Raw genomic sequence first — 27,381 nt, 5'->3', positions numbered from 1 at the left:
TCTTTGACCCTCCCTTTCTTCATTTGCAAAATTAGAGATATTCTTCTTGACTAAAATATATGATGTTAAAATTTTAGAAATAAAATTTTATTTCTGTTTCTTTCATAGCAACTTGAAATATGCTAGGGCTGAAGGAAAATCTTTTTTGTTAAAACACACTAACCACTAATCACAACTCACTCTTCCAAAGACCCAACAAAACTGCTATAAAACCTAGTTTGTATTAGTGGTTTTCTCTAAATTTGGGACATTTTGTTTCTGACCATAACTAATTGTATCATGGAGGATAGCTAACCCAACAGCAGTGGTCCCAGTGGCCTGAGGAGAAAAGATTAACCAAATGGATTGATTTTTGTCTAAGAATATAGCAAAAGAATGGCAAATAATTGCTGAAACTGAAAGGATTACTTTCTAAGTAATGTTATTTTGGGTATGAAGGATAAGGAAATGATTGGACCCAAATTAAATTTATCAAGAAATTCCAAATATGAATAAGACTGGAAAGCAACAACTATGATAGATAAGCCAATGAGATATAGAGACAATTTTCAAGTTATATATTGTTTACTGACCCACTCTAAATATAATTACTTGAAAAGTAGCAACCTATGGTCTGCCCTTAAAAGTTTAATATACAAATGCCATCACATCCCTTAAGTAATCATAATCCTGGAGAGTTTTGCCATCAGATTCACTTCTGAAAATTTCTATGTCCTGCTGGGTATCACAGAAAACATAATTACTGCAAGCTGCATTTCTCAGGCTCCATGTCAGCTGTTTCCCTTCTGGGTTTGGTCAGTAGCAGGTGCTGGCAAGGCAGTAGACAGTGAAAGAAAGAAAAAATCTAGGGTATGTGTCTCCCTCTCTATCAGAAGTGGAATCTTCGACAATAGCTATTCTTCCAAATCTCCACCTCCTTCCTTGGTTCTACCTTCCCCAAGCAGATTCTGATCCCTGAGCTCTGGTGGTACTACCTCTTCCCCTTCTCACTCAGACCTGGGGGCAATAGTGGTTTTCTGCTTTATAATCTCTGAGTCACCTTACAGGTTTTCTGTTGTGTGTCTCAGTTCTTTCCTTATCTGTGTAATTAGTTCCCTGTACCAAGCACTCTCTGATTATTATCTGAGAGTGGTTTTCTTGGTTGGACTCTTCACAGGATGTGAAGTCCTAGAGATGACAATATTTAATATTGCATATACTTTCCTTGCAGCTATTTATTGCATAAATTGTCTTTCTTTATTAAGTTTTTCAAGTAAATGTGAGATGGGCAGAGATAATGAGACTTCAGTTGGTACAGTTTCTCTTCTAATTTATTTGTCTGAAAACTGCCAGAAGGGAAGATCTACCAAATACTCATTTGTTATAATGTCAATCTGAGAAAACAAGGCAATTAAATCTCTTGACAGGAAAAGTAGTGGGTTTTTTGGATATCAACTTCTGAGTAACAATAAAATAAGTAAAAAAAAAAAAAAAGACAAATGGCTAGTGGGGCAACTTTAAGTTTTCCTTAGTGCTCAACTTGACGATGTTGAATATAATGTGTTTATTGAATAACTAGTCTTGGGCAAATATTGTGCTAAGCCTAAGGTAGGGTAATGAATAAGGCACAAAACTTGCCCCATAGGACTTCCCTTCAGGAATGAATAGGTGAATAAATACATAAATAAAAGTAGGTAACTTGGAGGAAAGATAATCACTTAAAAATATACAGGTATTAGAAACAGAATCCCTTCTAGTAAGAGAATCGTGTGTGTAAACAAATGGATATTAAATACTGAGTACTTAGGACAAAATGGGAAAATATGCAAACTGTGGACATAGATTAAGAGTGGAGTACTAAATCTTGCTGGGGGATGTGTAATGGAGTTGACCACAGAAAGTTTTCTGAAGAGATAGTCAACTTGAGAGGATCATGGGATTCCCAGATACCTTGTTAAACAATATCCTGAGTGTGTCTGTGAAGTGGCCCTGGAAAGCTAGTATTTGAACAGTAAATTGAGTAAAGTAAAGTGCTCTCCACAGTGTGGCAAGAATCTAGTCTTTTGAGGACCTGGAAAAAAAAAAAAAAGGTAGAGGTGGGGAGAATTCACTATCTCTCTACCTGACTTATTGAGCCAGAACACTATACATCATCATTGGCTCTCCTGCACCCTGATTTTCAAAATATTCCACCAACTCTCCTGAGTCTTCAACTTGCAGATGGCAGATGGTAGTACTTCTCAGCTTGCATAATCACATGAGCCAAGTCCTTATAATAAGGCCTCATTCATATATATGAATGAGCGAATGAGTGAATGTGCCTAGACGCTCAGTCATGTCCAACTCTTTGAGACTCCTTGGACTGTAGCCCGTCAGGCTCCTATGTCCGTGGGGATTCTCCAGGCAAGAATACTGGAGTAGGTTGCCATTCCCTCTTCCAGGGGATCTTCCCAACCCAGGGATCAAACCCAGGTCTCCTGCGTTGCAGGCAGATTCTTTACGGACTGAACAGCCAGGGAACCCCAAATGAGTTAATGAATAGGTGTATAACAGCTTCTCTGTCCATGGAATTCTCCAGGCAAGAATACTGGAGTGGATTGCTATTCCCTTCTCTAGGGAATCTTCCTGACCCAGGGATTGAACCTGGGATTCCTACATTGCATGCAGATTCTTTACCATCTGAGCCACCAGGGAAGCCCCAAATAATTAGTTCAGTTCAGTTCAGTCACTCAGTCATGTCCCACTCTCTGCGACCCCATGGACTGCGGCACACCAGGCCTTTCTGTCCATCACCAACTCCTGGAGTTCACTCAAACTCATGTCCATTGAGTCAGTGATCCCATTCAACCATCTCATCCTCTGTTGTCCCCTTCTTCTCCACCTTCCATCTTCTCCAGCATCAGGGTCTTTTCAAATGAGTCAGTTCTTCGCATCAGGTGGCCAAAGTATTGGAATTTCAGCTATAGCATCAGTCCTTCCAATGAACATTCAGGACTGAAATAATATAGTCCTGAAATAATAAGTAAAAGTAGATAAATTGAAGGGAAGGAAGGTTTTTAGAAATATAGAGATAGTAGAAACAGAATCAATAGGATCTATTATCTATATCTGCTTCTCTGGAGAATATCTAGGTAATATTTTGAAGGACCAATGTCATTCCAAACCAAGAATCCTGTTAGAGAACTAGGTGGTAGCAAAATAGTGAACAGGTTTGTGAGTCAGTGTAATGAGACTGGGATTCAGTGCATGCTGAAGAGTTCACTTAGGGTTATAAGATAAACATGATCAGACACATGATTTTGAGGAATATTAAGAAAAAAGTATGGAACAAATGATACTGGTTGAGAAACTAATGTAATCTAAACATGCTTCTCTCTTTTTTCTTATTCAATTCTCTTTTAAAAATGTTATTGAAGTACAGTTGATTTACAATATTGTTTAATTTCTGCTGTACAGCAAAGTGACTGTTATATATATATATATATATATATATATATATATATTGTTTTTCATATTCTTTTTTATTATGGTTTATCACAGGTTATTAAATGTGCAGGATATTGTTGCTTATCCACTTAAATATGATGGTTTGCATCTGCTAATCCCACATTCCCAATCTTTCCCTCTCCCACCTCTTCTCCCCCTTGGCAACCGTAAGTCTGTTCTCTATAGTTAAACACACTTCTCTTAACCTGAGGTTAAAGAGAACATAAACTAAGACAGTAGGGTTGGAAACTGGAAGTATTATAACAATGTGTTCAAGAAATATTTAAAAAGTAGAGTTGACATGGTTTTGTGACTATTTGAAATATTGCATTTAAGAATGAAAAAAAATACTATTTAGATGATATCAATTTAATGCTACATAGATAATATTCTTGAATTGGAAATTGGATGGGTATTGAAAGATTATATAAGTGCAACATAGACGAAATCGTCTCCAGCTTTACCAAACTGTTAACTGAGGCAACAAAACAAATTAGTTAAAAGTAGGCATTCTGCCTCCAGAGTTTGACTTTGAATTCAAGGTCTACCAGAAAAGAGTATATGTTGAATAAATAAATGTATGAATGAGAAGGTGAATAATAATTAATTAAAAATAAAAAGTAGAAAACAAGTTGGAGGAAAGATGGATGTTTAGAGACTTACAGGTATTATAAATCTTAGTTGATATTTCTAAAACTCAGTTTCTCTATCTCTGAAATGAGAATAGCAATAGGACCTGCTTGTGAGGGTTGATAATATATTTTTAAAGATTGGAATAAGAGTATAACTAGACATTAGCATCATTATTACACCTAGAATGTTTTCACTTGATTGCATTTAATTGAATATTATTTCTAAGAAAGTAAGAATTTTTGTCTGTTGATAAAGAATCTGAAATGCCCAGAATAGTGCCTGGAAAATAGCAAATTCTCCATAAATATTTACTAAATAAATGAGAGAATACTTCTAATAGGCACATATTATTGTTGTTTCTCTCAATAGTGTTTAATATATGGCATGCACTATTCCAAGCACTTTATATTACTCAGCATATTTAATCATCATAACAAACCTATGAGACATATTGTTCCCTTTTTGTAGATTAGAGCACCAAGGCACAAACTTATTATTATTTATTGTCTTAGCCAGTTTGAGGTGTTACAACAAAATGCCATAGACTCAGTGGGTTGTAAACAAAAGAAATTGAACTCTCACAGTTCTCCATACTGGGAAATCCTAGATCAAGATACCAGCAGATCAATGGTGACATGGATGGTTAACTTTTGCTATGTCATCACTAGACAGTAGGGGCAAAGGAGCTCTCTGGGTTCTCTTTTATAAGGGCACTAAGCTCATTCATAAAGGTTCTGCTTTATGATCTAATCACCTCCCGAGGGCCCTACCTCATAATACCATCACATGGAGGATGAGGTTTTAACATTTTCATTTCAGGGAGACACATTCAGTCAACAGCAGTTATCAAAGATCGCACAAGGTGTAGGAGAATTTGAAAGCTAGAATCAAAGCTAGTATTTGAACTCAGACACTATGTCTCTAGAGTTTTATGCTTTTGTCCATAATACACTTGGCTCTAAGGACCAAGGAGATAGATAGTAATGGCAGTTCCCAAGTGGGACAGTGGTAAAGAATCCACCTGCCAATGCAGCAGACAAAGGAGACCTGTGTTTGATCCCTGCGTCAGGAAGATCTCCTGCAGTAGGAAATGGAAACCGACTCCAGTATTCTTCCCTGAAAAATTCCATGGACAGAGGAACCTGGCAGGCTACGGTCCATGAGGTTGCAGAGAGTTGGACACAACTAAGCACAGGGCAGTTCCCAAGGAGAAGGTGTCTTTTATTTAGGCAGAGTAACTGTTTTTACTGAAGGGTGAAGTAAATTCAAAACGATAGTCAGCAAGACTTTAATGATTTTCCAGTTGGAATATTTGTTTTTAACTTGAGAAAAAGAGCTGTCCTGTTTGTAGCTGATATTTGGGAACAGCAAATCTCAGCATCCAGCTTTTGGCAATCTCATAAAAGCTTTGATTTGTCTAAATACAAACCTGTAAAAGATTCCTTGTATCCCTAAATTTATTCCATTATACTGTGATTTCCCTTTTATTTCTTTAAACACCATATTACTCCTGTTATTTGTAAACTCTATTTTGTACTGTAGTCTAGTATTTTTGTGGTTTCATCTTCTTATACTCCTTCCCTCCTGTTTATTCACTCTTTGACATTCAGACTTCACTTTTACTGTTGAGATTTGTTTTTATGTCTTCTTGAAATTGTTTTTATGATTTTCTTTTTTATTTGCTCTTCTGTTGATTGACTCTTCATGAGAGAGATTATTTATAAACCCCTCACTGTCTCTTGGTACTGTCAACAATTTCCCCAGCTATCTTTCTAGGGTACTTCTGAATCACCTTTTAAAGTATTCCCCTGCATCAGAAAAATAGAATAACTTAAATTCAGAGCCATACTTTAGATGAAAGGTACACTTTGACAGGTTTTTTTGAGACAAAAATGTACCATTCCTGTTTTACTGTAGTACCAGCTTTCAGGTCTGAAATTTCTACCGATAAGTTTGTTCCTCCAGAACCAACTATAAAAGTAAACTGATATCAACAGAATACTTTTTAAAAGTTTATATGCTTTAATTTTGGTCATCTAGCCAGGGTTATTCAACTCTTTTTCACTGACATAATGCTGCTAAGTCACTTCAGTCGTGTCCGACTCTGTGCGACCCCACAGACGGCAGCCCACCAGGCTCCCCCGTCCCTGGGACTCTCCAGGCAAGAACACTGGAGTGGGTTGCCATTTCCTTCTCCAATGCATGAAAGTGAAAAGTGAAAGTGAAGTCGCTCAGTCGTGTCCGACTCTTCGCGACCCCATGGACTGCAGCCCACCAGGCTCCTCTGTCCATAGGATTTTCCAGGCAAGAGTACTAGAGTGGGTTGCCATTTCCTTCTCCGACATAATATTGTGGCACGATTTCCCTTAACATCCTTTATTGGTGAATCAGAGAGCTTGCCCTAAAGAAACTATTTTATTTCCTATAGGAAATTTATCCCTTTTGAGAATAAGAGGGGTTAAAGTTTGAAGTTATAATAACTTGATACCTATACATAAAAACACACACTCTCATACATGTATATACACACACATATACATATATGTATATATCTATGTCAGTTTTTCAGAGTGAATAATAAGCAACTAATATGTATGCTATAGTCATGGGCTTCCCTGGTAGCTCAAACAGTAAAGAATCTGCCAACAAGGCAGGAGACCTGGGTTGGATCCTTGGATTGGGAAAACACCCTAGAGAAGGGAATGGCAACCCACTTCAATATTCTTGCCTGGAGAATTTTATGCACAGAGGAAGCTGGCTGACTACAGTCCATGGGGTTACAAAGAGTCGGACATGACTGAGCAACTAAAACAGACAGGTAATAGACATTACATTAATATGTTACAAATTTTATAAATATGTTTAATCTTCCAGACTCTAAAGCATTATCATCCACATTCTTCAATATGTTTGATGATAAGTTGGAAAGCAAGGATTTAAATTTGCATTCCTATCAAAATTAATTCCAAATAAATTGTTTTGTATCAGAATATTTATTCTGTAATGAGGAAGGACTAAACTTATAAAAACCCAACCTGGATGGGAGATTTTTTTTCATGATTAGAAAACATAGGGGAGAGAGAAAGCAGCTCATATCTTATCCATTATGATCAACAGCCCATGCTAATGGCATTCATTAAGCTAAATGAGCAGAGAATGAGGATTCTAACTTTCTAATTGAGGCAGATTTATTTTTAGGATAAAATTCTCCCAAAATACATTTTCTTTTTTAAAATACCAAGTGCCATATTAAGACATATAATTTAAACAACCAATCATGAATGGGATATGCTTTAGCTCTTCTGGAAGTGTGAAATTATACAGTTCAGTTCAGTCGCTCAGTCGTGTCCGACTCTCTGCGACCCCATGAATTGCAGCACGCCAGGCCTCTCTGTCCATCACCAACTCCCGGAGTCTACCCAAACCCATGTTCATCGAGTCGGTGATGCCATCCAACCGTCTCATCCTCTGTCGTCCCCTTCTCCTCCCACCCCCAATCCTACCCAGCATTAGGGTCTTTTCCAATGAGTCAACCCTTCGCATGAGGTGGCCAAAGTATTGGAGCTTCAGCTTCAACATCAGACCTTCCAATGAACACCCAGGATTGATCTCTTTTAGGATGGATTGATTGGATCTCCTTGCAGTCCAAGAAACTCTCAAGAGTCTTCTCCAACACCACAGTTCAAAAGCATCAATTCTGCAGCGCTCAGCTTTCTTCACCGTCCAACTCTCACATCCATACATGACCACTGGAAAAACCATAGTCTTGACTAGACGGACTTTTGTTGGCAAAGTAATGTCTCTGCTTTTAAACATGCTATCTAGGTTGGCCATAACCTTCCTTCCAAGTAGTAAGCGTCTTTTAATTTCATGGCTGCAAATAATCACCATCACTTTTATAGTTTTTATTATGACTATTATTTATTACACAAGTGAATAATGACTCATACTAGCAATTCTGATATTAAATTAACTGTTTAAGCTCTCTTCTGCCGTAGATCCACTCCTGAGAGCATCAGTCATGTGTAGTAAATTTATATCACAAAAGTAATTGCACCTTAGAAACAGATTGGCAATAGATTTTATGTATGCTGAGCTCTACTGTGCTTGGATGAAGTGTATATATATATATATATATATATATATATATACACACACATACATACATACATACACACACACACACAGAGATATGGATACACACATATATATGTAACATGGAGGTTAATAAGCCTAACACAAATAATTTATTAGGTTAATAAGTCTAACATGTTCTATACAGAGTAAATTCTAACAACCACAAGTACTTTTATAAAAAGTACTTATAACACTTTAGGTATAACTGAAAGATGAATGGACTTGTCATTAAAAGATCTGGATTTCAAGTATAGTTCTGTTGTTATTACCTCTACAGATGAATCCCTAAAAAAAGAATAATAAATGTAAACTCAAAAAATGATTTTCAAAGTTGGTTATGACTACAACAAACTTGTTTAACTTGTTTCAGATAAATCTTCCCACCAAAATAAAGTTATAAAACCTAGACAAAACATATAAAATAACTATTTTGGAGAGGAACCAAAGCATGCAGGGTTTGAGGATCCATCACCACTGGACAATGGAAGCTTGTTAGATGAGTTCTACATTCACTCAGTCTTCTCCTTGAAGCCATTTTTCAATTCACTGCAAAACACAAGCAAAATGTAGCAGTCTCACAGGGCTCAAAAACGATGGCAATTTTAAAGTTGCCAAGCTGAATGGTACTTGAGAAGCAAAATTCTTGAAATGAGGGAACTACAATAGTGAGTTAACAAAATGTCCAGACATATCTCTTGGAAGTTGTTGGTTAACATTTGAGAGATGAGATAAGAAAGAAAAGGAAAAGGGGGAGGGACAGGGAAGAGAGAGAGAAAGGTAGAGGAAGGAAGGAAAGGAAAGGAAAGTTAAAAGGTAAAGCCCAGCCATAAATGGTAACTATAAGTAAAAAAAAAAATTGAGCAGAAATCTCATCATCCACAAACTGAGAAGACAGAAGCTGAAGGTCTAGACTAGGAATGTTGGAAGAATCTTCCCAAATACTTAAAGTCTTCTGTTGAGGTTCCAGAAAGGTGACACCCTAGAAGTCAAGCCACACCTTAGATATAAGGCACATACTTTAGGAGTAAGGACTGCAATCTAAAGGTAACAGCAAAACTGATACAGAGTCACTGATGTAAATCTGTTACCTCAGGTGGAAATCCAAGGTCACTGTGGTTAACTGGGGCCTCAGACATGACTCTGGGTGCACCTGTCAAGCTCAGGCAGAGTGCCAGGCATGCTGGAGTAAGCGGGTGGTGCAGATGGCCTGGCTCTAATCCCAGGGACACCCTGCCATGCTGTGCATCCCAGGCCACTGCCCTGCTATCTGGTGGCTCGCGACTGACAGGGCTGGTCCAGGCGGTTCCAGGGATGGGCATGTCCATGTCTGGGGGACCATTATTCTGCCTCCCACATGATCAGAAAGTTGATTGCCAGAGTGTTACAGGACCTTGAAGCAATTTGCCGAGCTTCTGAGTGTCAGAGCCTTGCTTCCAGCCCATTGTGTTCCTGAAGCGAGAGGACACATGCCTTGGGTTCTTGCTGAGATCTGGTGGGCCACACAACTGACTGCTTTGTCAGAGATCAAGCTCTGAGCCTTTGGAGTGGGAGCACTGACGCCAAGACCCTAGACTACCAGAGAACTAACCCTAGAGGGTGTCAAATAGTGAGAACTCACACAAAGGAAACCATTGGAATACAAGACCCAGCATCACCCAACCACCAGTAGCACCCTGTGCAGGATGCCTCATCTAAACAACAAACAAAAAAAAATACAAACCCAATCATCAGCAGACAGGATTACCGCTTCACTCAGCCTTGCCCATCAGAGGAAAAACTAACAAACAAACAAACAAAAGTTCAGCACAAATCTCACCCTATATGAAGCTAACATGAAACACTGGACCAACCTTAGGAGGGCAGAAACCAAAAGGAAGAATTCAACCTTGAAGCCTGGGAAAAGGAGACCACAAACACAATAAGTTAGAAAAAAATAATGAAAAGGCAGAGAAATACTACATAAATGAAGGAACAAACTAAAAACACAGAAGTCCAAATAAATGAAGAGGAAATTGACAAACTAACTGAAAAAAAATTCAGAGTAATGATAATTAAGATGATCAAAAACCTTGAAAACAAAATGGAGAAAATGCAAGAGTCAATTAACAAAGACCTAGAAGAACTAAAGAATAAACATACAGAGACAAAACACACAATTTTTGAAAGTAAGAATACTCTAGAAGGAATCAATAGCAGAATATTTGAGGCTGAAGAACAAATCAGTGCTCTAGAAGATAAAATGGTGGAAATAACTTCAGAGGAGCAGAATAAAGAAAAGAGAATGAAAAGAACTGAGGATAGGCTCAGAGACCTCTGGAACAATATCAAATGCACCAATATTCGAATTATAGGGGTCCCAGAAGAAGAAGAGTAAAAGAAAGAGTATGAGAAAATTTTTGAAGAGATTATAGTTGAAAATTTCCCCAACATGGCAAAGGAAATAGTCAATCAAGTCCAAGAGGCACAAAGAGTCCCATACTGGATAAATCCAAGGAGAAACACACCAAGACACATACTAATCAAACTAACAAAGACTAAACACAAAGAAGGAATATCAAAAGCAGCAAGGGGGAAGCAATAAGTAACATACAAGGGAAACCCCATATGCTTAACAACTGATCTTTCAGCAGAAAATCTGCAGGCCAGAAGGGAATGGCAGGGTATATTTAAAGTAATGAAAGGGAAAAATCTACAGCCAAGATTACTCTAATGGTAAGTATCTCATTCAAAACTGATGGAGAAATAAAAAGCTTTTCAGACAAGCAAAAGTTAAGCGAATTCAGTACCACTAAACCAGCTTTACAACAAATGTTGAAAGGATTTATATAGTCAAGAAATACAAGAGAAGAAAAAAGATCTACAAAATCAACCCCAAACAATTAAGAAGATGACAATAGGAACTTATATATATTAATAATTACTTTAAGTGTAAATGGATTAACTGCTCCATCCAAAAGACACAGACTGGCTGAATGGATACAAAAACAAGACCCATATATATGCTATCTACAAGAAACCCACTTCAGACCTCAAGACACATATAGACTGAAAGTGAGAATATGGGAAAAACATACTCCATGCAAATGGGAAGCAAAAGATAGCTGGAGTAGCAATCCTCATGTCAGAGAAAATAGACCTTAAAATAAAGAATATTAGAAGAGATATGGAAGGACACTACATAATGATCAAGCAATCAGTCCAAGAGGAAGACATAGCAACTGTAAATATCTATGCACCCAACATGGGAGCACCTCAATACATAAGACAAACACTAACAGACATAAAAGGAGAAATTGAAAGTAACACAATAATAGCAGGAGACTTTAGCATCCCACTCACACCAGTGGACAGATCATCAAAACAGAAAATTAAGTCTTCAATGATACATTAGATGAGATGGATCTCAGTGATATCTTCAGGACAATCCATTCAAATGCAGAAGAATACACCTTATTCTCAAGAGTGCATAGAACATTCTCCAGGATAGACCACATCTTGAATCACAAATCAAACCTCAGTAAATTTAAGAAAATTGAAATCCTATCAAGCATATTCTCTGACCACAACAACATGAGACTAGATATCAACTACAAGAAAAAAAAAAACCGGTAAGAAACACAAACACATGGAGATTAAACAACACATTTCTAAATAACCAACAGATTACTGGAGAAATCAAAAGGTAAATAAAAAATGTATAGAAACAAATGACAATGAAAACACGACAACTCAAAACCTATGAGATGCAGCAAAAGCAGTCCTAAGAGGGAAGTTTATAGCAATACAATCCTACCTCAAGAAACAAAAAATAAACATTGAATAGATCACCTAACTTTACACCTAAAACAACTGAAAAAAGAACAGAAAAACCCCAAAATTAGTAGAAGGAAAGAGATCCTAAAGATCAGAGCAGAAATAAATTAAAAAGAAATGAAACAAACAATAGTAAAGATCAATAAAACTAAAAGCTGGTTCTTTGAGAATATAAACAAAACTGACAAGCTTTTAGCCAGAATCATCAAGAAAAAAAGAGAGAAGAATCAAATCAACAAAGTTAGAAATGAAAAAGAAGAGATTACAACAGACAATGCAGAAATACAAAGGATTATAAAAGACTATTATGAACAAATCATGGCAATAAAATGGATAACCTGGAAGAAATGGACAGGTTCTTAGAAAAGTTCAATCTTCCAAGACTGAACCAGAAAGAAATAAAATTGTGAACAACCCAATTACTAGCACTGAAATTGAAGATATGATCAAAAATATCCCAAAAAACAAAAGCCCAGGCCCAGATGGCTTCACAGAAGAATTCTATCAAACATTTAGAGAAGAGCTAATGCCTATCATTCTAAAACTCTTTCAAAAATTTCAGAGGAAAGAACACTTCCAAACTCATTCTATGAGGCCACCATCACCCTGATACCAAAACCAGACAAAGACAATACACAAAAAAGAAAACTACAGGGCAATATCACTGATGAACATGCAAAGATCCTCAACAAAATTTTAGCAAACAGAATTCAGCAACACATCAAAAGCTCATTAAACATGAGCAAGTTGTGTTTATTCCAGGAATGCAATGATTCTTCAATATACACAAATCAATCAATGTGATACACTATATTAACAAATTGAAAGATAAAAACCATATGATCATCTCAATAGATACAGAAAAAGCCTTTGACAAAATTCAGCACCCATTTATGATTAAAACTCTTCAAAAAATGGGCGCAGAAGGAACCTAACTCAACATAGTAAAGTCCATATATGATAAGCCTACAACAAACGTTATTCTCAATGGTGAGAAACTGAAAGCATTCCCCCTAAGATCAGGAACAAGACCAGAGTGTCCACTTTCACCACTATTATTCAACATAGTTCTGGAAGTTCTAGCTACAGCAATCAGAGAAGAAAAATAAATAAAAGGAATCCAGATTGGAAAAGAAGTAAAGTTCTCACTGTTTGCAAATGACATGATACTGTACATAGAAAACCCTAAAGATAGCATTCAGGAAATCACTAGAAATAATCAGTGAACTTAGCAAAGTTTCAGGATACAAAATCAACACACGGACATCACTTACATTTCTATATACTAACAATGAAAAATCAGAAAGAGAAATTAAGGAATCAATTCCATTATCTGTTATGACATAGAGAATAAAATATCTAGGAATAAACTTAACCTAAAGAGACAAAAGAACTGTACACAGAAAATTATAAGACACTAGTGAAAGAAATCCAAGATGACATAAACAGATGAAGAGATATTCCATATTCCTGGATAGGAAAAATCAATATTGCAAAAATGACTATACTACCAAATGCAATCTACAGGTTCAATGTGAATTTTTCACAGAACAAGAACAAAAAAATCACAATTCATATGGAAACACAAAAGGCCCCAAATAGACAAAGCAGTCTTGAGAAAAAAGAATATAGCTGTAGGAATCAACCTTCCTGACTTCAGATTATACTGCAAAGCTACAGTCATCAAGACAGTATGGTACTGGCACAAAAACAGAAATATAGACAAATGGAACAAGATAGAAAGCCCAGAAATAAACCCATGCACCTATGGATACCTTATTTTTGACAAAGGAGGCAAGAATATACAATTGGGCAAAGGTAGCCTCTTCAACAAATTGTGCGGGGAAAACTAGACAGCTACATGTAAAAGAATGAAATTAGAATACTTTCTAACACCATTAAAAAAGATAAACTCAAAATGGATTAAAGACCTAAAGGTAAGACCAGATACTATAAAACTATTAGAGGAAAACATAAGCAGAACACTCAATGACATAAATCAATGCAAGATCCTCTATGACCCACCTCCTAGAGTAACGGAAATAAAAACGAAAGTAAACAAGTGTGACCTAATTAAACTTAAAAGCTTTTACACAGCAAAGGAAACTATAAGCAAGGCGAAAAGACAACACTCAGAATGGGAGAAAATAGCAAATTAAACAACTGACAAAGGATTAATTTCCAAAATATACAAGCAGCTCATACAATTCAATGCTAGAAAAACAAACAACCCAATCAAAAAGTGGGAAAAAGACCTAAACAGAAATTTCTCCAAAGAAGACATATAGATGGCTAACAAACATATGGAAAAATTCTCAACATTGTTCATTATTAGAGAAATGTAAATCAAAACCACAATGTGATATCACCTCACACCAGTTAGAATGGCCATCATTAAAAAGACTATAAACAATAAATGCTGAAGTGGGTGTTGAGAAAAGGGCACACTCTTGCACTGTTGGTTGGAATGTAAATTGATACAGCCACTATGGAAGATGGTATGGAGATTCCTTAAAAAAAAACTAGGAATAAAACCACTATATGACTCAGCAATCCCACTCCTACGCATATACCCTGAGGAAACCAGGGTTGAAAAAGACACATGTATCCCATTGTTCATTGAAGCACTATTTACAATAGCTACAACATGGAAGCAACCTAGATGTCCATAAACAGATGAATGGATAAAGAAGTTGTGGTACATATACACAGTGGAATATTACTCAGCCATAAAAAGGAAAGCATTTGAGTCACTTCTGATGAGGTGGATGAACCTAGAACCTATTATACAGAGTGAAATGAGTCAGAAAGAGAAAAATAAATATCATATTCTAATGCAAATATACGGAATCAAGAAAAATGGTACTGAAGAATTTATTTACAGGGCAGCAATGGAGAATCAGACGTAGAGAATAGACTTATGGACATGGGGAGAGGGGAGGAGAGGGTGAGATGTATGGAAAGAGTAACACTGAAACTTACATTACCATATGTAAAACAGATAACCAATGGGAATTTGCTGTATGGCTCAGGAAACCCAAACAGGGGCTCTGTATCAACCTAGACGGATGGGATGGGGAGGGGGATGGGAGGGAGGTTCAAAAGGGAGGGGATATATGTATACCTATGGCTAATTCATGTTGAAGTTTGACAGAAAACAGCAAAATTCTGTAAAGCAATTATCCTTCAATAAAAAATAAATTAAAAAAAACTTTACAATAAAAAAAAAACTGATACAGAATAAGTCTTACCTAATTATCCACACTCAACAGAAACAACACTGAAAGGGGTTGGTCCACTGTCCACTGATACACCATCTGTTGTCAAAAGAATTAAGCCTCTTTAAAGAACAGCATTTTCCAGGATCATTATAATTTTTATCAAAAATATTTAGCATTGACTCAAAAATAATGAGGTATGTCAAATACCCTTTATCTAGATTCATCAATTTTTAAATATTTTGTCCTATTTGCTTCATTGCTTTTCTACATCTAATATTTTTCTGAACCATACATCCTACATTGTTTACCACTTAATGCTTTAACACAATTTCTGTAGGAATGAAGAGCTCCTTTACATAACCATAGTAAAATGATCAAATTCATGAAATTGAACAGTGGTATATTTTTATCTATATTTCGCCTTCCATTTTCTTCTCTCACTATATCCTTTCTAGCTATTTTTAACCTGCATAATGTCATATTCATGACAGGGTATGCATTTACTTGAAGCATCTATTAAATTTAATTTTGAGAGGTTAAGTCTAGAACATCTTTTTTTTAAACTTTTCTTTGTTTACCAGGACATTGACTTCTTTGTTTAAGAATATAGGTCTGGTATTTCACATGGATTTTATTCACATGGTTTTTGCTGGTGTTTCCTCAAGTTTGGATTTAGGTTATATATTTCAGGGCTGGGAAACTATACATGTTCTGCTATGTCCTTTGTAAGGTATTAATTATACATATGTTTTTTCCCTCTTAGTGATAATGGTATTTTTTAATCACTTGGTTGATGTGTTGGCTGTTTTATTTACTATGAACTGGTTATTTTCCCTTTTGTAATTACTATGTAGTTTTGAGGAAGATAATTTGAGGCTATGTGAATTCCTGTTCTTCATCAAATTTTTCACCTCTAAATTTAGCAATTATTTATTTCTTCCCTGTGATAGTACAAAATAGTAACTTCCTAACTCTATTATTCTTCTATATTTATAAGTGATAATTCTACCATAAGGAAGAATTTTTCTATTCTCAATTTATTTGTTTACAGATTTGTACTGATAGTATGCATCCATGTGTTCTTAATTTATTTGGTGCCTTTATTTAATTAGAAGTTTGAGTTGTTGCAGATTTGGCTAGAGGGATCCCCTTTAAGTTGATTCCTGTCATTTTGGCATGCTATTATCACTTTCTGATCACTTCTTAATTTTCTAGCACAGAAAATTCTCCCTGATTTTCTCTGCCTAGTCTTGGAATTAGCTACTTCTCCAAGATTCCCTGATGTCTTTTAGTGGACAATGGTATTCAGAAAAAAAGGGCTTGGTTCATTGTCAATGGAATGTCATTATCGAGGTGGGTGTGGGTTGGGGGGAGAAGATAGACACATACATACATATGTCCAAAATGATTTATTTTGCCTTTCCCACACCATAGTTGTACTTTCCTTCCTCCCCATAAGGAAAGTGGATTCCAACAACATAAATATATTTACTTGTTTGCTCAATATTATGGTATATAAAAATAGTCACAATTGTTAAACCCACAAGAAATTAAGAACAGATTTAATTTGGAATTTCTTGGTGGTCCAGTGGTAAAGACTCCAGGCTTCCAATTCAGGGGTCATGGGTTCAGTTCCTGATACGGAAAGTTCTGCATACCACATGGTGCTACCATAAAAATCAAAACAACAAAACAAAACAAAAACCTAGATTAAAAAGTTCAAGGTATGTTTAGAGTTCCTTTATTTCTTTTTCACCATCAGCCTAAGGGATATAGTCAAAGAACTGCTTTACAAAGTTAATTGGATTCATGATTTTGTTTTTGTTTCATTTTAATTTATTTTATCTAATGGAGATTTTATCCCTTACATATATGGTTGGTTCATTTGTGTCTATTTGCATTCAGTTTGGGGGTTTTATTTTTCCATTCTTTTAAAATTTTTATTTAGTTATGTAGAACATTGACATGATTCTAAAATTTGAAACTGTAGAAAATGTTATACTTAATGAAATATTACTTCCTCCCATATTTTTCACTTTCTCTTTTATACTTATAACCAATGTTATTGTTCTTTTATATGTCCTTACTCCATTTCTTATTATAAAATTAGCAAATACTTGGATGTTTTCTTATTTCCCCTTCTGTCTTATAAGAAAACATTATACCATATATCGTCCGGACTCTTGCTATTTGCTTTTTAAAAATTGTATGATATAGTCTGGATATCACTCCATACCAACTTAGGGACTCCTATATTCTTTTACATACCTACAGAGTATCCCTGTGTGTATGTGTGTGTGTGTAATATTAACTCAATCAATTTCTTATTGTGTGGGTATTTACACAGTTTTAAATATTTTGTAATTACAAATAATGCTATTTTGTATTCTTGAGACTGTAAGTTCATGGCAAATTCATAGATGTGAGATGGTAGTGTCAAAGGACAAATGCATAGGTAATTCTATTAATATCATCAAATTCCCTTCCATGGGGGTTTTTTCATTTTGCATTTCACCCACAATATATAAAAGTGTCTCCACAGTTTCATAGATAGAATGTATTATCAGATTTCCAAAGTTTTGCCAGTTTGGTATATGAGAAATGTTATCTGAATGCAATTTTGATTTATGTAACTCTTTTCTTTACATAAGAAGTTAAATATATTTTCATATTTAAGGCTATTATATCTTTTAAGCAACTTGTTTTTTTTAACTTTTACTTATTTTTTGAAGAGTTTTTAAAAGTTCCTACATTTAAAAACTTCTTTATATGTTTGAGATATTACTCTTTATATGGAATATATATTGTAAATATTTTCTTCCAATTTGTCGTTTAGTTTTTGATTTGGTTTGTTTTTATTATTTTCTTTAGGTTTATCTTGCCATGCCAAGGTCTTTTAAAATTGTTTCTATGTGGACCATTTTTTATTTTATTGGATTTTGAAGTCTAATTATAAAACCTTCCTCTATATCCAGGTTATAGAAAATTTAATAATGTTTTCTTCTACTTTGGATAGTTACATGTTTTACGTTTAGATCTCTTATCCATTTAGAGTTAATTCCTACATATGGTATAAGGAATAGAATTAATCTTATGTTTGCCCAAATGGCAAACAAGTTGTACAAAGAGCATTTAAATCAACCTTTATCCCTTTGGTGTTTGGATATCAATATTTTAGTATACTAAATATCTTTGTATACTTAGCTTTATTTCTGTATTTTCCATTATATTCTAAAGATTGCTATGATTCTTCATGAATTAGCTTTGATCTAATGATCTCTGTGACTTTTCATGAATTGCTTTGATTATAGAGATTTTTACTGTATATTATAATTTATAGTCTAGTTATTCTAGATCTTGTCTGGTTTTAGAAAAAGAAGAAAAACATAATAATGCTTCCATTGTCAGAGTCCAACAATACAGTGAGTGTTTTCCAATAATTATCCAAATATAATAACTAATTACTTCTATCTAAGCAATATAGCTGTTTTATTTTTGCTTGCATTAATTGTTGAGAACATGGGCTGATTTTATTTGGATGCAATTCTTACACTTACCAAATAATCACTAAAATATTAAAACCAAAAATTAATTTAAAAAGGTAAAATTCTTCATTTAAGATCGAAATTTGAAAACTATGAAACATAGATGTGAGTTCAGGGACTCTAGTCCCCCTTGAAGCAGTTTCCATAAAGTGCCAACTAATTGAGCTATTTAATTTCTATTTCTACTTTCTCATAACTAGGAAAAGGAAAGCTTATGCTAAGCTATAATTTGATTTTTAATTGCTGTTCATACTTGATATTTAATAATGTTTTTATTTCAAAGAATATGTTCAAATTGCCATATTACTTTCTTAATTGATTTTATTGTAATGGATGCTAATTTTTACCTTAATCAATTTCTTGGCAGTGGAAAATAAGTTTGTATAATACCAGTTTTCCTTAGAGCATGGGAATATCTATAGGTATGACACCTATGAAATTAAAAAATTATTTATTAGTAGCCTTGTAATGTACTAAGAAAATATGAAAATAACAAAAAACCTGGGTTTCCAATCTGAATTTCTGATATACATAGTTTTATGACCATAATGAAGTTCCAATATTATTGGAACTATAGTAATATTTAAAACCTAGATAAACAGAGACATTTCTACATTTCCCATTTAACAAATGGGCCAGTTTTATAACGTGTGCCTCCCTTATTAAGTTATAAAGACAAGATTATGTCCAATTTGTTTAAAGTTTGGCTACTAATACTGTGCCTTGCATGCACTTAGTGGGCTTTCCTGGTGGCTCAGACAGTAAAAAAAAATCCACCTGCAATGCAAGAGACCCGGGTTCATACACTGGGTCGGGAAGATGCCTTGGAGAAGGAATTGGCTACCCACTCCAGTATTCTTGCCTGGAGAATCCCATGGGCAGAGGAGCCTGGCAGCTACAGTCCATGGAGTTGCAAAAAGTCAGACATGACTGAGCGGCTAACATGTACTTAGTACTCAATAAATATGTGTAAGGATGCAGAGCAACTGGAACTCTTCATACATTGCTGGTAGGCAATTTCTTATCCAGCTAAGAATGAATAACTCTGTAGTAAATGTAAATAAATGTTCATAGATGTTTTATTCAAGATAGCTAAAATCTGGAAATAACCCAAGTATCTTCCAACTGAGTGAATACACTCAGTAGAATATTATTCAACAACAAAAAGAAATAAACTTTAACACACCTGTGACAGCTTGAATGGATCTCAAGGGCATTGTGCTGATCAAAATAAATAAAAACAAACAAAAGCAACAACATTCTAATCAATAATATACGAATAAATTTGTTTAATATTCTTAAAGTGCTATTATAGGGATGGAGAACAAAAAAGTTGTGACCAGGACTTGAAGTTGGGGAAAGACGTAACTGATTATTAAAGGCTTCCCTGGTGGCTCAGTGGTAAAGAATCCACCTGCCAATGCAGGAGGCTCAGTTTCAATCCCTGGGTTGGGAAGATCCCCTGGAGAAGGAAATGGCAATCCACTCTCGTATTCTTGCCTGAGAAATCCCATGGACAGTGGAGCCTAAATGGGCTATAGTCCATAGGGTCGCAAAAGAGCTGGACAGGACTTAGCAACTAAATAATGACAACAATGGTTATTAAGGTGTAACACCAGCTAGTTTCTTTGTGATGCTTGAACCACTGATTATGGTGAAGTTTTATCTATATGTGTGATAAAACTGTGTACAACCATACACCAAAAAAGAAATAAAAAGATGAAAAACCTGGTGAAATCAGAATAATGTCTATATTTGAGTTAATAGGATTTTATCTATATCCATTTCCTCTTTTTGACAATGTGCTATGGTTATGTAAATATTATTTTTAAAGAATATTATCTTTGTGGGACCTCCCTATACTATTTTTACAACTTCTTGTGAAGTTTAATCTATTTCAAAAGAAAGAGAAAAACATAGGTGGAGTTAATGAATAAACAGAGCAACAACCCTCACAATATCTTGACCAGGATGTTGTTGTTGTTTAGTTGCTAAATCGTGTCTGATTCTGCAATGCCATGGACTGCAGCCCTCCAAGCTCCTCTGTCCATGGGGTTTCCCAGGCCAGAATACTGAAGTGGGTTGCCATTTCCCTCTCCAGGGGATCCTCCCAACCCAGGGGTCAAAGCCATGTCTCCTGTTTGGCATGTAGATTCTGTACTACTGAGACACCTGAGAAGCCCATTTTGACCAGGATATACTCATGCAAATTGGACTCTGGTGGACAGCCTGGAACTAAATGGTTTTATGTTCCTTTATTTCTTCAGATATTTGAAGTACAATATTTTATACTAATTATTCCCATTTTCTTTGCCTAAATCTAATCTCAGTTCTAGACCAAACCAGTTGGATTCTTGTCCCTTTTTGTTGCTGGGTAATCACTTTTTAATGCCCAGCTAGTGACTACTTAAGCTCCATTATGATTCCTAGAAAAGTACTATACTTTCATGCCTGGATTGGAGGTACTGCTAACCTTCCCATAGAATCTGTTTTCCTTATAGTCGTTATACAAAGCTCAACTGGAAAAAATGAAAATTTCATTTATATACTTACTCTGTTTTGAGCACATGGCATTATGCTCAGCTTGGACTTGACACTTTGAATTTTATCATTTCATACTGTGTTATTTACTTTTCAGTAAGACTTCCTTTCTGAAGCCTCAGTAATGCCAATATTTAACAGTATCATTTAAGTACATCTTAAATCCACCATTTCTGTAATAACTCATAATTTTATACTGCCAGCTTTAGAAGGCAAAAGGTCAGTTTTTCAATGATAAGAAAAATGTATTTTTTTTTAAGTATTTGTTCTTGTTTTGTTTTATGACTTGTGAATTTGAGAATTCTAGCATATAGGAAAGTCTCCAAAATTATTCCCTAAAATCTTACACAAGTGTTTTACAGAATGTGTTCCTATCATTTTACCTGACCTGAATTCAGTTCAGTTCAGTTCAGTCGCTTAGTCTTGTCCGACTCTTTGTGACCCCATGGACTGCAGCACGCCAGGATTCCCCATCTATCACAACTCCTGGAGTTTGTTCAAGCTCATGTCCATAGAGTCAGTGATGCCATCCAACCATCTCATCCTCTGTCATCCCCTTCTCCTGCCTTCAATCTTTCCCAGCATCAGGGTCTTTTCCACTGAGTTAGTTCTTCACATCAGGTGGCCAAAGTATTGGAGTTTCAGCTTCAGCATCAGTCCTTCCAATGAATATTGAGGACCTGAATTAGGGTTAATAAATTAATAGCACTCAAATCTGAATAGAATTTTTATTGTTTCTTGTGAGAAAATGTCCTACAATATCCTATTTTACTATTATCTTCAGTAAAATTCAACTTAAACAGTGTTGTTCTTTATGAGCTCTGCTTCATTTCCTGAGTAAGATATTCTGTGAAGGAGATCAAAGAATATTTTCTATAACCTTTGTTTGTTCATTTATTTATGCACCCTACTACCAATTGTATGTCCTCTGCTCTCACAAGCACCAAGAATACAATGGGAAAAAAGTGAATCAAGTTTTCTTCCTCATAATATTTGCATTCCAGTGTTTACTTGTTTTGTTTCTAACTGGATTAAAGTTTTGCATTTGCATCTTACTTTTCGTAGTTTTCATCAAAATTTCTTGTAACCAAAGGTGTATCCTCCATGCATTAAATTTAAAGATCTCTTTTGAAGAAACCTACCTTGTGTATGAATGTGCTTTCTCAGTGATAAGGATTTGGCAGTCTTATCATTGAGATGCTAGAAATGCAGACTTATTTTCCAAAAGTTCAAAGACTTTTACAATAGATCTGTATGTATAATTTAAATTAATCTGAACTATATAGTCACTAAGCACATAGATTTTTATCTGAGCAGATAATTAGGACTGAAAATGTATTCTTTTAAAAATTAAATAATAACTAAAATACCACACTAATATTATTAATATTAAACTATAGCTTGTGTACCTATACATAGACATTTATCCAATATGTGTTTTTGGTGCATGCATTTATTTGACTACTATGTTGTTTGAGGGGCCAAAGTTATTCATTTCAAACAGAATTTTGGACTTTTATTTAGTTATGTTTATAATAAAGATCTCTTTTTGTACTGGTCTAGTACTTCACTTAGAGTGTTAAATATCCAGGAGTTGCAAAGTCATTTTCAAAGATCTGTACTGGTGCTGGAGCCTAGCAAGTCTTGCAGTGAAACTCAAGATTGGTCAAGAAGAAAAATTATCCTTTAATCCCCCAAGAAATGTAGACTAATATTCATAGAACATCATGGGGAAGGTTGCACTGCTATTGCTTCCTTTCCACTTTGAAATTTATAGAATAAAATGTTTTAACTTTCCTTAGATGTCATGTTTAAGCCTAACTTAAAATATTGCAGAGCAGTCTAAAAATAATTCATTAACTATACTCTAGGGTGCTAGCTAAAACCCCCATGAGTATAAAGCATGTTTTACAATGTTATATTAAGCTAATCCTGGACTCTATCCTGCTGCAGGCAAGTCATCTTCCTACATGGAAAAGTGATATTAGAATAAGATGCCAGAGCATTTCTCTGATTTCTTCTTCTCTAAGATCAAATGCATAGGTTCAGTTAGAGAGCATCTGGGATTCTTTTGCCTCATACAAAAGTCTCCACCAAAACATGCCTTAAAAATGTTTATTCAGCAATTGCTGGAGAAATCCACTCATTATTAATTTAGAAATCACATGCAATTTACCACATATGTGATAGTCCTTCCAATTATAAGCAAAAGTTTTCCTTTGATAAAAGTCAACTCTAGTTTTTATCTTATTATCTTTACTTGTTCTTATTGTTATTCAACTTCTGAAACAACTGCCAAGAAGTGCATGTTCTCTTACACATTAAAGGTTTTCAAATATTGGGGTATAGTTACTATGTTCCTTCTAAAAATTTTGTTTTCTGGGTATTATGGCCTGCATGTTTGTGTCCTCCAAAAATTCAAATGTTGAAACCCTAACCCTCAGTGGGGGTGGTATTAGGAGGTGGGACCTTTGGCAGGTAATTAGGGTTAGATAAATCAGAGAATGGAGTCCGCATGATAGGATTAGTGTCTTTTGGCCATGTGAGGATATAGTGAGAAGGTGACTATCTACAAACCAGGAAGCAGGTCCTCACCAAACCCTGGATCTACCAGTACCTTGATCTTGAATTTTCCAGCTTCCAGGACTATGAGAAATAATGTTCAGCACGTAAGCCACTAAGTCTGATATTTGTGTGATAGCAGCCTAAACTGACTAATACACTAGACTAGGGATTAAGAGTGGGGCTCTGGAGATAGAAAACCTGGGTATGAATTTGACTTTTAGAGCTCATTAGTTGTTTTCTCTTGGGCAGGAGACTCTATGCACTTCAGTCTTCTCATGTGTGAGATGGCATATGATATCTACATAAATGGGTTCTCATGGGATTAATTTAATTTACATACATACACATATACATACAATATATATCTATGAGGTCTTACAAAGTATGTGACACATACTCCATATTCAATAACTGTTAGATATTTTTATTATTATGTGTATTAATCTAGAAACATTAACTTCTATTAATCTAGAAATGTCTATGAATTTATAAAATCGTTGTATATGTTTTGTTAGCTGCATAATATTCATTCATATTTATGGTTACGTACACAAAATTAAGGGCAAAGTTAACTCTTGTTTTATTTATGCAGTTAAATTTGAGGTTTTGGATTCATTACTTTCTATTTATTTCTTTAGTTTAATTTTGTTTTTTAACCTAGTATTCTAGCCATTACAATTTTTTTTCTTTAACTACATTGGGTCTTAGTTGCAGCACTCAGGTTCTCCAGTCTTCATTGTGACATGCAAACTCTTAGCTGTGGCATGAGGAATCTAGTTCCCTGCTGCTGCTGCTGCTAAGTCGCGTCGGTCATGTCCGACTCTGTGCGACCCCATAGACTGCAGCCCACCAGGCTCCTCCGTCCCTGGGATTCTCCAGGCAAGCATACTGGAGCGGGTTGCCATTTCCTCCTCCAGCGCATGAAAGTGAAAACTTAAAGTGAAGTCGCTCAGTCGTGTCCGACTCTTTGCGACCCCCATGGGTTCCCTGACCAAGATTCAAATTTGGGCTCCCTTCACTGGGAGCACAGAGTAGCAGCCACTGGACCCCCAGGCAAGTCCCATATTCCAGTCTGCTAATGTCTTTTTCATTCTGATTCTGTATTTCAGAGAGTTCTATATTTCTTTGTCTGCTTTACATTTGATAAACAGACTATGTGTATCTTCTCATTCTTCTAGGTAAAGATCAGTCAACTTGTCCTAAAGAAAAAGGTGGAAGTACTGAGTGTTTTGTCAAAGAAAGGCAATGCCAAAGAATGCTCAAACTACCACACAATTGCACTCATCTCACACGCAAGCAGAGTATTGCTCAAAATTCTCCAAGCCAGGCTTCAACAGTATGTGAACTGTGAACTTCCAGATGTTCAAGCTGGTTTTAGAAAAGGCAGTGGAACCAGAGATCAAATTGCCAACATCCGCTGGATCATCAAAACAGCAAAAGAGTTCCAAAAAAAATCTACTTCTGTCTTATTGATTATGCCAAAGCCTTACACTGTGGATCACCACAAACAGTGGAAAATTCTTCAAGAGATGGGAGTACCAGACCACCTGACCTGCCTCCTGAGAAATATACAGCTTGGTAAGCAACAGTTAGAACTGGACATGGAACAACAGACTGGTTCCAAACTGGGAAAGGAGTACCTCAGGGCTGTTTATTGTCACCATGCTTATTTAACTTATATGCAGAATACATCATGAGAAATGCTGAACTGGATGAAGCACAAGCTGGAATCAAGATTGCTGGGAGAAATAACAATAACCTCAGATATGCAGATGACACCACCCTTATGGCAGAGAGTAAAAAGGAACTAAAGAGCCTCTTGATGAAAGTGAAAGAGGAGAGTGAAAAAGATGGCTTAAAACTCAACATTCAGAAAACTAAGATCATGGCATCTGGTCCCATCACTTCATGGGAGATAGATGAGGAAACAGTGGAAACAGTGACAGACTTTATTTCTGGGGGCTCCAAAATCACTGCAGATGGTGACTGCAGTCATGAAATTAAAAGACACTTGTTCCTTGGAAGAAAAGCTAGGACAAACCTAGACAGCATAAGCAGAGACGTTACTTTGCCAACAAAGGTCCATACAGTCAAAGCTATAGTTTTTCCAGTAGTCATGTATGGATGTGAGAGTTGGACTATAAAGAAAGCTGAGTGCTGAAGAATTGATACTTTTGAATGTGGTGTTGGAGAAGACTCTTGAGAGTCCCTTGGACATCAAGGAGATCCAACCAGTCCATAATAAAGGAAATCAATCCTAAATATTCTTTGGAGGGTGATGCTGAAGCTGAAACTCCAATAGTTTGGCCACCTGATGCAAAGAACTGACTCATTTGAAAAGTCCCTGACACTGGGAAAGATTGAAGGCGGGAGGAGAAGGGGACAAAACAGAGGATAGGATGGTTGGTTGTCATCACCCACTCAATGGACATGAGTTTCAGTGGACTCTGGGAGTTGGTGATAGACAGGGAATCCTGGTGTGCGGCAGTCCATGGGGTCGCAAAGAGTTGGACACAACTGAGCAATTGAACTGAGTGAAAGTGAAAGTTGCTCAGTAGTGTCTGACTCTTTGGGACTCCATGGGCTGTAGGCTGCCAGGCTCCTCTCTCCATGTAATTCTCTAGGCCAGAATACCAGAGTGGGTATCCATTCCCTTCTCCAGGGGATCTTCTCAACCCAGGGATCAAACCCAGGTCTCCTGCATTGCAGGCGGATTCTATACCATCTGAGCCACCAGGGAAGCAAGGTAGTAATAGTTTTTGGTTCTCTGGGTCATACACTGTCTATTGCAACTTCTCTAATCTGCTGTTGTTGAACAAAACCAGCCTTAGACTACTTGTGAATGTATGAGCATGTCTGTGTTACAATAAAATCTTATTTACAAAATAGGTGAGGAGCCAGATTTGGTCCTGAAGTCAGATTTCACTAACACCAGTTCTTGACTTCTCCTTGCACCATGATGACTCTATGTAAAGTTCTGCCAAAGGAAGGAGGCATATCAGACTCATATCTATCACTAAAATTTCAGAGATACAGCCACAACTGATTTAGTTAAATTTTTGCTTGTGGTAAAAGAAGTTAAATACTGACTTCCCAAACTGAGGTAGTAACAAATAGAAACATTTATTCCTTGCCTATTAGGAAATGTAAGCGAGCCAGAAATAGCTTACAAGAATTGTTTATACTGATGCATGAAAAAACACATAGAAAATTTAAAAATCACAGTTACAGGGGTAAACTAAACTGCTAATTCTAATTTGTGTTTCAAATTGCCTGTTGGATTTAAAAACACTTGATTTTAATAAGTGTTAAAAACATACAAATGGGTATTATGTGTGTCCCTAGAAACAGAGGCAAGCAGTCACTCCTTTAAGGTATAAATATGTTTTTAGTGCTCATTTATTCCTTAGTTTCTACACAGAATGAAAAGGTTACTAGATCCTAAACACAGATATTGAGAA

The 27,381-nt window shown here is 35.8% G+C and overlaps 1 protein-coding gene and 1 long non-coding RNA gene across 3 annotated transcripts in view; one reads left to right on the top strand and one right to left on the bottom strand.

Annotated features, from left to right (window-relative positions):
* The window catches only part of GNAI1 (G protein subunit alpha i1), a 727,470-nt gene that overhangs the window by 284,874 nt on the left and 415,215 nt on the right, over nt 1-27,381 (top strand). The window lies entirely within an intron of this gene.
* LOC145523592 (uncharacterized) lies at nt 1,293-4,777 on the bottom strand. Its single transcript, XR_014066736.1, has 2 exons — nt 4,681-4,777; nt 1,293-2,989 (listed from the first exon to the last, which is right to left on the bottom strand). It is a non-coding gene; the product is annotated as an uncharacterized LOC145523592 (long non-coding RNA).

Source organism: Giraffa tippelskirchi, chromosome 10, assembly GCF_054371585.1.
Source record: "Giraffa tippelskirchi isolate mGirTip1 chromosome 10, T2T-mGirTip1v1.2.pri, whole genome shotgun sequence".
In the NCBI taxonomy this organism is placed as follows: domain Eukaryota; kingdom Metazoa; phylum Chordata; class Mammalia; order Artiodactyla; family Giraffidae; genus Giraffa; species Giraffa tippelskirchi.
This window is presented reverse-complemented; position numbering and strand designations above follow the sequence as displayed.